An 8,966-nucleotide genomic window follows, 5' to 3' on the forward strand; every position below is an offset into this window, starting at 1 on the left:
CAGCGCCACACTCGAATCCTACCACCAGCTCTTAACTGCTGAAATAAGGACTCATCTGACCAGGCCATCGTTTTCCGTCCGATATGGTCATGAGCCCAGACGAGCCGCTGCAGGGGATGTCGTGCTGTTGGCAAAGGCACTCGCATCGGTCGTCTGGTGCTATGGTCCATTAACGCTAAATCTCGCAGCACTGTCCTAACGTATACGTTCGTAGTACGTCCCACATTCATTTCTGCACTTATTGTTGCTTATCTGTTAGCTCTGAAAACTCTACGCATAGACCGCTGCACTCGTTCGTTAAGTGAAGGCTGCTGGCCACTAAGTTCCTCGAGGTGATAGGTAATGCCTGAAATTTTGTATTCTCGGCAAACTCTAGACACTGTGGATCTCGGAATATTGAATTCCCTAACGATTTTCGAAGCTGAAAGTCTCATGCGTTTAGCTCTAACTACCATTCCACGTTCAAAATCTGTTCATTCCCGTCGTCCTGCCATAATGACGTTGGAAACCTTTTCACATGAATCACTTGAGTACAAATGACAGTACCGTCAATGCACTGGCCTTTTATACCTTGTGTACGAGGTATATGTGCGTTTCGTTATGCTATGACTTTTGTCACCTTTATGTACAAAGTCGTATTGACTCAAGAAGTCAAGTCAAATGATCAGAGACTGCAACGTGAGTTCGTTGATTGGGAAGTACAGGACTATGAAGCTGATCCTGGTTTCAGTGGAAAAATATTCTCAAGAGAACCCTATTTTTGTCTTAGTGGCTTCTTGAAATGGTCGTTATGGGAGCGAGAAGAACTTTCAAGTTGTCCATGAGGTGCCACTGGATTCAGACAAACTCACTGTTTGGTGCGGTTTATGGCATGGCAGCGTCGTTGAACCTTGCTTCTTTCGAAATGATGAGAGAAGAATCATTACCGTCTGTGGCAACCGCTACAGATCCGAGTTATGTGAATTTATGTGGCCAGAACTGGAGGCCATAGACATTGAAAACAATTGGTTCCAGAATGAGGGAGCTGTGTGCCACACTGCTCATGCTAAGCGCAGTCTGCTGAAGGAGAAGTTTGGCGATCGAATCATGTCAAGAAGTGGATCTGTGAATTAGCCTGCACGGTTGTGCGGCGTAATACCCACAGACTTTTCTCTGGGGCTTAATTCAAGCCCAGGTCAATGCTGAATAGCCACAAACTTTGGAACATTTGAAGGCGAAGATACCTCAGGCTATCGCAGACCTCACGCCAATAATGACGAGCAGAGTGACTGACTATTGGAGGCATCTTGTGCGGCATTCTGTTCAAAGCCGTGGTGGACATTTGAACGATATTTATTTCAGTACGTAAGTGCAATGTCTAAGCTTCTAAATAAAGTACAACTTACATTGGTAAGTTAAGTTGTTTATTTTCTTTCAGATTTTAAAAAGTATCACTGTTAATGAAAGACCCTTCATCTACCCTGATTTCATACACATCACTCATTTATTTTATTTCAGATAATCAAATTTAACTCAATATCGACGTTTGTATCATCAGTTGATTGGCCGTGTTTGTATTCCCGACACTCAAGTGAGGTATGTATACAGCGAAATGAAGGAAACAAAAGAAATGTTCAGAAGTAGGGTTAAAATTCAAGCAGAACGGATGTCATTGATAAGATTAGCTGATGCAGTGTGGCGATCTGCGAAAGTTAGGAAGAATTGCAGGACCTATGAAATATGACGAGCAGTCAACTGAAGACAGACTATGGACTGAGAGTAGAAACCAAAACTACGGTTCGGTAGTTTTGGTACACTACATAAATAAATACGTAAGAGAAAATGGGAGCTGACAGTTTCTCTTTGTTTGTATGGTTGTTCTGTATGTAGTTAGAAACGCACATCATTCAGTGTTAGTCCTTTGCATATTTTATATTCTTACAGAACATAAATTGCATTTTATAAGTAATAAATATCAGTTGATCGCATAACTTCTGCGCTTTTATGTTACCAAAGCAACTACTTCTGATGCAAGTACAGTTTACACAAAGATAAGAAAATATATGTAACTATTGTTGTTTTGGTCTCAGTAGAAAGTCCTCGATCGAGATTAAAGGCAAGAGTTTCCTGTTATTACTGATAAATGCGAAAATTGTTTGTGAATAACAGAAACATGTTTTATATACGTGCAGCGAAGAATTGAAGCAATGTTTGATATATTTTTGTTTTGCGCTTTTTTACTTTTACGTTCCGGTTGAGGAAACTGCGTTTTCTAGCGCTATATGATAACTCTGTATTTTTTTCTTTATTTCTACTACAAGATCCCTCTGTCTCACTTTACAGATCAACAGGTTTCCAATAAAACCTGAATTAAACATCGACAAGTTCAATTTTGCTATAAATACTGTTTACTTGTGAGTAACACACAGGAGGATAACTATAAACAACAAAAACGTTCTGTAGGTTACGCAGTCCTTTATATATCCTCCCTCAGTTCCTAGACGGTTCATCACATCCGGTGTTTAGAGAAATCTAGCAAGACACTGATCGCGTGTGTAAAGAAAGCGATCGTTATGAGGTAACATCCGATAGGTATGCAACACCTAACAGGTAACGCGTGTACGACCTTAACTAACGAAAGTACTCTGAAAACTAGCGTAGTCTACGCGTATTTATGGTAGCCTGTAGCAGTCTTACAACTCTAACTGAGAATGGAACAAAGAATGACGAAAATTTTAGCGAGAAGCAGAAAGAGGTTTGTGAGAAACTTGACATCGAAAGTAGGAACGACGTGGATGGCGTGAAGGAGTTTTCCTACCTTGGAAACAAAGTAGCATATGTCGGATGAAGCAAGGAGGACATAAAATGCAGACTAGCTCAGGCAAAGAGGGCATTACTGATCGAGGGAATATTAATATCCAAAATAGGTCTTAGTATGAGCGAGAAAATTCTGACAATGCACACTTGGAACACAGTATGATATGGAAGTCAATCGTGGATTGGGGGAACATCGGGAAAGTAGAGAATCGAAGCATTTGAGGTATGGTGGTATAGAAGGATGTTGAACACTTGGTGGATGATAAGGTAGGGAAGAGTGCAAGAAAGGAACTTGGGGAAAACACTAATTACACTACTGGCCATTAAAATTGCTACACCAAGAAGAAATGCAGATGATAAACGGGTATTCATTGGACAGATATATTATACTAGAACTGACATGTGATTACATTTTAACGCAATTTGGGTGCATAGATCCTGAGAAATCAGTACCCAGAACAACCACCTCTGGCCGTAATAACGGCCTTGATATACCTGGCCATTGAGTCAAACAGAGCTTGGATGGAGTATACAGGTACAGCTGCCCATGCAGCTTCAACACGATACCACAGTTCATCAAGAGTAGTGACTGGCGTATTGTGACGAGCCAGTTGCTCGGTCACCATTAACCAGACGTTTTCAGTTGGTGAGATATCTGGAGAATGTGCTGGCCAGGGCAGCAGTCGAACATTTTCTGTGTTCAGAAAGGTCCGTACAGGACCTGCAACCTGCGGTCGTGCACTGTCCTGCTGAAATGTAGGGTTTCGCAGGGATCGAAGGAAGGGTAGAGCAACGGGTCATAACACATATGAAATGTAACGTCCACTGTTCAAAGCGCCGTCAGTGCGAACAAGAGGTGACCGAGACGTATAACCAATAGTACCTCATACCATCACGCCGGGTGATACGCCAGTATGGCGATGACGAATACACGCTTCCAATGTGCGTTCACCGCGATGTCGCCAATCACGGATGCGACCATCATGATCTTGTAAACAGAACCTGGATTCATCCGAAAAAATGACGTTTTGCCATTCGTGTACCCAGGTTCGTCGTTGAGTACACCATCGCAGGCGCTCCTGTATGTGATGCAACGTCAAGGGTAACCGCAGCCATGGTCTCCGGGCTGATGGTTGTTGTCTTGCAAACGTCCCCATCTGCACGATCCGTTACAGCCATGCGGATAAGATGCCTGTCATCTCGGCTGCTAGTGATACGAGGCCGTTGGGATCCAGCACGGCGTTCCGCATTACCCTCCTGATCCAACCGATTCCATACTCTGCTAACAGTCATTCGATCTCGACCAACGCGAGTAGCAATGTCGCGATACGAAAAACCGCAATCGCGGTAGCCGACCTTTATCAAAGTCGGAAACGTGATGTACGCATTTCTCCTCCTTACACGAGGCATCATAACAATGTTTCACCAGGCAACGCCGGTCAACTGCTGTTTGTGTATGTGAAATCGGTTGGAAACTTTCCTCATGTCAGCACGTTGTAGGTGTCGCCACCGGCGCCAACCTTGTGTGAATGCTCTGAAGTGGTAATCATTTGCATATAACAGCATCTTCTTCCTGTCGGTTAAATTTCGCGTCTGCAGCACGTCATCTTCGTGGTGTAGCAATTTTAATGTCCAGTAGTGTAGAAGGCGTGTTACGACCTCGGGAAATGACTGCGAGGGTATAATCTGTAGAGGAAGACAGAGATACGAGTACAAATGTTGTTCATCCAATCCGTGCTGAATTTGGTTGCGGACTTTCCAGGATCCACCAGATGGATAATATACTCTCACGCACTGTGGCATGGAGTAAGTATTTCTGATATGCGACCCTCTCAAATGTTCATACATAGAGACGTTGCCCTCGCCTTCTTTAAGACTGGAATTCGAATGCCCTGATGTGTATTTTCCGTGGTTTCCTTAAATCACTTCAGTTGAATGCAGATACGGTTCTCTCCAACAGACCACAGCCGATATATTATCCTTTATTTACGGCATCTGCGGCGAATCCGTTAGGAAGCCGGATTGTGATCATCCTGATATTGGAATCGTTCAAAATTATAGAGCAGTTAATTCGTCGCTTCCTTCCCGAGTAATAAGATTTACCGTCTTGGGCAGCTCTTGAAACATTTTCGCTGCTGCCGTAGTTTTGTGCTGGGCATCGCTTCATTAGAGAAGTCGTTAAGTTGCCGTGCTTAATTGCAGTTTGCAACTTGTGCTTTACAGCTGCGCATGCCGCATTCGCTTTTACGTCATATCCTTTTACCATCCATAACGCGAGGAGTGCATGAACCTGGAAGAGCTTCGATATCGACTGGCGTGTTTAAGTCCAATTCCTCTTCCCATCATTTTAATGTTATCCATTCTTGGTACGCGAGGTGGCAGCAGTTACAATTTACACAGTAATAATGTTTGAATAGAATGCTATTGGGTGTTAGGCTGCATCATCATTACTGAAACACTAAAACAGCAATAAAATCCACGCTTTTTGCAGCCGTCGTCCTAAAATGCAATTTAGTTGCCCTGAAGAGCACCGCTGCAGGGACCTTCGAAACGCAGGATTTATGGGAAAGGTAGGTTGTAGGCGTGGGTTGCCCTGTGAGTGAATACTGTTCTTGTGCGTATTTTATTCCAAATAAAAATTTCATACAACAAAAAAAGGAACGCTAATAATTTCATGATTGAGTGCTAAAGATCCGTATGCGCAAAATTACTGGAGGCTATTTAAAACGCACCTCTTTAACAGTTTAAGTAAAACACATTTACCATTTATAATCATCAGCTAAGCAATAATTACTACAATAGAACAACTCTGTATTAATTTGCTAAAGCACTGAGAACTTAACTTGGACTTAACAGCAATTACAATTAATTAAAGTCGTACAGCAAATGCAATCAGTAAACTGTTACTCATCTACTCATATAAGACTTCACGAGCCACAGTTCTAGCACATCAGTGAAAATAACGTAGGATGTACTATTACAGCTGGACAAACTAAAAATCTAAATTATTAAAATGATAATCAATTCCGCTACTTACATACAAAATTCTTATGATTAACTACCAGAGTTCACAATTATTCGGCAGTTTATGAAACACTAGCTGACGAACACGGCACTGCCCGGGTATTCACTATGCCAGTTTTCTATTAGAAACGAAAACAAAAAATTAATTGTGTTTGTAGTGCAATGTCGAAAAAATTCCATTTGTATGTATTTGTGAAAACACCTTTGAACCAATGAAACAGTCGTGCAAAGAAACATGCGTAATCTGCAAATGTGTAATTACAGGATCCAAATTAAGAAATACAGTTTCTGTACACTGGGCGCAGCTTTTATAAACATCTCTATGACAACCCCTCTCTATAGCTCTACAGACAGCTATCGTTTTCGCCTACAGCCGTCAACGCTTCGCAGTCGAAAACTGTCAAAAGCGCTACCAGGTGACAGGGATTTCCTTAAGTCGACTCAACTGTAGGAGTTTCTTAGTAATAAATAATAAATGTATTAATATTTCATGCATGATACAGCATTTTTTTCACCCATCTCAGTCTTTATGACGCCATATCTCCTGAATTATATATTGTACCATGCTATAATTTTGTAGATGCATTTGGCGGCATACCAGTGCATTTGGCGGCATATGTGGATAATGTCTGCAAAATTTATTGCGAATGGATTTAGTAGCACAAGAGTCATAAATTTAAATGTCACGTATGATGCGACAATTTTCCACGAATCTCTTTGTTTATGGTGTCGTATGTCCTGAACTATGGTAGGTACGTGGTTTTAACTCTGCAGCGATTTTTCCCTGCCCGTAAGGGGTGTATGTACCAAGTTTGATTGAAATCGGTCCGGAGGTTTAGGAGGAGAGGTGGAAGATATACGCATACATATATGCATTTTTATGACACGTGTGGATATCGACAATACACGGATCCAAACAATACAGTATTTCCAAGCCCCAAGGGATCAGTCTCTTACAGTCCGTCGCCATCATATTGTATCCTCCGAAACACCATTCTCTCACGGGCGCAGCTGACGGTCTACCCCAATGGTCGGCCCGCATGCAAAAGCCCTGTTTCCCGGAACTCACGGATCGGACGAGCTGTATCAGCACCACCGCACGGCAAAACTGAGCGACATACACAGTGTGTCCTATTTCCGTTAAGACTGTGGCTATGAAAAATGGGTCACGGATTATTACCAGTACGGACGCATTAAAGACATTTGTGGAGCAGTAGAGTTAGCCTATCCAGAATGAGATTTTCACTCTGCAGCGGAGTGTGTGCTGATATGAAACTTCCTGGCAGATTAAAACTGTGTGCCCGACCGAGACTCGAACTCGGGACCTTTGCCTTTTGCGGGCAAGTGCTCTACCAACTGAGCTACCGAAGCACGACTCACGCCCGGTACTCACAGCTTTACTTCTGCCAGTACCTCGTCTCCTACCTTCCAAACTTTACAGAAGGTTGCACTTGCCCGCGAAAGGCAAAGGTCCCGAGTTCGAGTCTCGGTCGGGCACACAGTTTTAATCTGCCAGGAAGTTTCAGAGTTAGCCTATATCATGCCACGAAGGACAATTACGATCAGTGAACTCATCCGTTTCGTCACGTTAAGCGTAGAAGGCTTGTCAACCAGGTAAGCTGCTCGACGTATGCATCTAAGTGACGTGGTGCGAACATGAAATCGGTTCCTATTGACAGGTGGCGTTGAAGACTTACACAGCACACACAACCCCTCCATGTTCGACAGGTGCGCAGCATGATTGATATCCACAGATTTTGAGTAAAAGGAACCGCGGGCTGAGTGCTCCAGACGTGAATCCGGCGTTCGAAGAGGATATAGGATGTATTGCACCACACCAAACTGTTAGGAGAATATTCTGTGTTGCGAATTTCCATTCAAGACAGCTAGGACGAGCACTACGCCGTACACCACAACGTCGAGGGCTCCTTTACAGATGGGCAAGAAATCATGGAGAAAAGACGCCCCAGGATTGGCATCTGGTATGGTTTACGGACGAAACTCGGAGCTGTTTGCACCCTACCCTGCTAATAGCAGATAATGTGTATGGATACAACCTGGTAATATCGAACGACTGTAACACTGTGTCTCATGTGAACAACAAGGTGGTGATGGAGAGATGTTCTAGGGTGGCATTATTAGGGGTCAACGTATCTCTCGCAATTGTTAAAATTAGACGTAAAACCTTCAGCTGTCATTTATTTTGCACAATTCGCTATTAGTTATCAAGCTTAGCCTAAAACGAATAAATTAAACCATTAGAGATTACACAGTTTACTGGGCAATATGAGGTTAAATAGTGTATTTCATTTACTGGCACAAACGGCAGGAAAGTTATACCATAATTTGAACTAAAAGAATTTTCTTTTTTTAGCCCACCATAGTACCTAAAAATTTTCCACAATAACAACCGTATACGATAATTTTCGTCTAAAGTCGACATCGGCGGCTAGTAACACACTGACAGAAAGACCAAACAGTCAAGGATACAGCCAAAGACAATGCCATGTCAGACATAAAACTATGGTACTCGACAGTAATTACAGTATCAGTTTACTAAGAGGTACATTATAATCTTTGTTTCCGTGAGAGCTAGGTCGTGAAATTCAATACGCGTATACAAACGTAATACACAGTTATTACCGTGAAAAATCTTTTACGTTCTGTGGTGGTCTTAAAAGAGAAAATTACTTTTGTTCAAATTATGGTATAACTTTCCTACCGTTTATGCGAGTAAGTGAAATACTATTTAACCTCATATTTCTCTGTAAACTGGCCGTTCGCTGTGGCCGAGCGGTTCTAAGCGCTTCAGTCCGGAACCGCGCTGCTGCTACAGTCGTAGATTCGAATTCTGCCTCGGGCATGGCTGTGTGTGATGTCCTTAGGTTAGTTAGATTTAAGTAGTTCTAAATCTAGGGGACAGATGACCTCAGATGTTAAGTCCCATAGTGCTTAGAGCCATTTGAACCATTTGGAACCCTGTGAAATGTGTAATGTCTAATAGTTTGATTTATTCGTTTTAGACTAAGCTTGATAATGGTCATTGGCCGAAACAAGTAGCGAATTGCGCAAAATAAATGACAGCTGAAGGTTTCACCATGAATTTTGACAATTGTTTGGCAGCTGAATATTTTCACCTGCTAGTA

At 42.5% G+C, this 8,966-nt stretch overlaps 1 non-coding gene across 1 annotated transcript; it reads right to left on the bottom strand.

Annotated features, from left to right (window-relative positions):
• Positions 1–7,117: 7,117 nt before the first annotated feature.
• Positions 7,118–7,192, bottom strand: Trnal-caa (transfer RNA leucine (anticodon CAA)). The gene has a single exon. It is a non-coding gene; the product is annotated as a tRNA-Leu (tRNA).
• Between the last annotated feature and the right edge of the window lie 1,774 nt (positions 7,193–8,966).

Source organism: Schistocerca cancellata, chromosome 2, assembly GCF_023864275.1.
Source record: "Schistocerca cancellata isolate TAMUIC-IGC-003103 chromosome 2, iqSchCanc2.1, whole genome shotgun sequence".
Taxonomy (NCBI): domain Eukaryota; kingdom Metazoa; phylum Arthropoda; class Insecta; order Orthoptera; family Acrididae; genus Schistocerca; species Schistocerca cancellata.